This window comes from Myotis nattereri, assembly GCF_964212035.1.
Source record: "Myotis nattereri genome assembly, chromosome: 12".
Taxonomy (NCBI): domain Eukaryota; kingdom Metazoa; phylum Chordata; class Mammalia; order Chiroptera; family Vespertilionidae; genus Myotis; species Myotis nattereri.
Window position 1 is genome coordinate 50127301 of NC_138087.1, and position 2215 is coordinate 50129515.

General features: G+C 44.8%; 1 pseudogene across 1 annotated transcript; it reads left to right on the forward strand.

Annotated features, from left to right (window-relative positions):
• The first annotated feature begins 776 nt into the window (after positions 1-776).
• LOC308528372 (NADH dehydrogenase [ubiquinone] 1 alpha subcomplex subunit 12-like) lies at positions 777-1291 on the forward strand (annotated as a pseudogene). The gene has a single exon. The product of its transcript is annotated as an NADH dehydrogenase [ubiquinone] 1 alpha subcomplex subunit 12-like (transcript).
• Positions 1292-2215: the final 924 nt, after the last annotated feature.

The following is a 2215-nucleotide window of genomic DNA, read 5'->3' on the forward strand; positions in this document are numbered from 1 at the left end:
GCACTATGTGTTTTAACCAAGGTCTCTGAGAAAGGTTGTTTCCCCAGGTAGGGATTTTCCCCTGAAGTTAGGGAGGGAATAAAACCTCTTAACTAAGTGCCAGGTGGGTAATTAATCACTTTAACTATGAACAATCATGCTTAAGCTACATAATCTTACTCCCTGGAATGGAGATAAGAAACGCCCTAACCTTTGGAATAGAGATTGATAGGATTGGAATCAACTGGTATAAATACAGATGTAACAAGACAGAACTTAGAAGACAGAACCTACACTCAGAACCTAGACACAGAACCTACACAGAACCTAGAGACAGAACCTAGCGAGAGAACATGGCAAAAGATCCTGGGCTGAACCTGACTACAGAAATTGGCAAGAGAACGTGACTAGAACCTGGTAACTGAACCTAGCTGGAGAACCTGGACAGAACCTGGCTGGAGAACCTAGCAAGAGAACATGGACACAGAACCTGGCTGGAGATCCTAACCAGAACTTCGCTGGAGATCCAGACCAGAACTTCGCTGGAGATCCAGACCAGAACTTGGCTGGAGATCCCGGCTAGAGATCCTGGCTAGGCTGCTGATCAACTGAACACTGTCTCCGTGTCATTCCTTCTTCACCGACTCCGTCCACACCTTTGGGGATCCCTGGACCCGCTGGGGTTGTACCCCAGCACCAATTAAAAAGTACAAATTGGCAGTTATAAAAAGTTATGGGAGGCTTCCCCCGGTCGCATTTTGAGCAGCGCACCCAGAAGGCCAGGCCTGCGGGGCAAGATGGAGTTCCCGCAGGTCCTGAGGCGAGGACTGCAGCAGGTCAGCAGCCACAACTGACTGAAGGCTGGCTGCGAATGCTCCTCAGGGCAAATGATGTGAGGGTTGGTACATTAGTGGGGTAAGACAAATATGGAAACAAGTACTATGAAGACAACAAGCAGTTTTTTGGCCGTCACCGATGGGTTATGTATACTACTGAAATGAATGGCAGAAATACATTCCGGGATGTGGATGGAAGCATGGTGCCCCCTGAATGGCACCTTTGGCTTCACTGTATGACTGATGATCCTCCAACAACAAAACCACCTACTGCTCATAAATTCATTTGGACAAACCATAAATTCAACCTGAGTGGCACTTCAGAGCAATATGTACCTTATTCCACCACTAGAAAGAAGATTCAGGAGTGGGTCCCACCTTCAACACCTTACAAGTAAAGACAGTGAACAATTTAAACATGTAAAATATGAGGCTTTTCATGTAATGGCACTTTTGCTGCTTACTGTTAATTAAAATTATTTGATTAAACAATGAAAACAAAAAAGTTATGGGATGTAAATTCAACATAGGAAGCACAGTAAATCATAATGTAATAACTATGTGTGATTGTCAGATGGGTTTATTGGGGTGATCATGTGGTAAATTATGTCTAATTTACTAGGTTGTATACCTGAAACTAAAAATAATATTGTATGTCAGTTGAAAAATAAATATAAATTTTAAAATATTCTCCCTGATCCAACACCTCCCCCTTTCTCTATTTCAACCCTATTTTTCTGCCTTTTTCAACAACTCAACTTCTCAAATATATATATATATATATATATAGATATAGATATATAGATAGATATATAGATATATAGATATATGGATATATAGATATAGATAGATACACTAGAGGCCCGGTGCACAAAAATTTGTGCACTCGGGGGCGTCCCTCAGCCCGGCCTGTGCCCTCTCACAGTCTGGGATCTCTCACAAGCTGGCAGTCAGACAGCCCTCTGGCAGCCCGGCAGCCCTCGGGGGATGTCCACTTGCCAGCGGGGAGCAGGCCTAAGCTGCAGTCGGACATCCTTAGCACTGCTGATGAGGCAGAAGAGGCTCCTGCCACCTCCGCTGTACTGGCAGCCGTCAGCCTGGCTTGTGGCTGAGCAGAGCTCCCCCCGTGAGAGCAGGGGACAGCTCCTGCATTGAGTGCCTGCCCCCTGTTGGTCAGTGTGTGTCATAGTGACCAGTCATTCCCAGTTGTTCTGCTGTTAAGGTCAATTTGCATATTACCCTTTTATTATATAGGATTTTTTGTCTAGTGTCACTCTGGCTCCTATGACTCCCCTTATTTTCCTCTCCATCTAATGCCAAACACATTCAGACACCCCCATTTCTCTGAAGCTGCTTCTGTCAAAAATCCTATGACCTCCATGTTGCCAAGTTCAATGGCT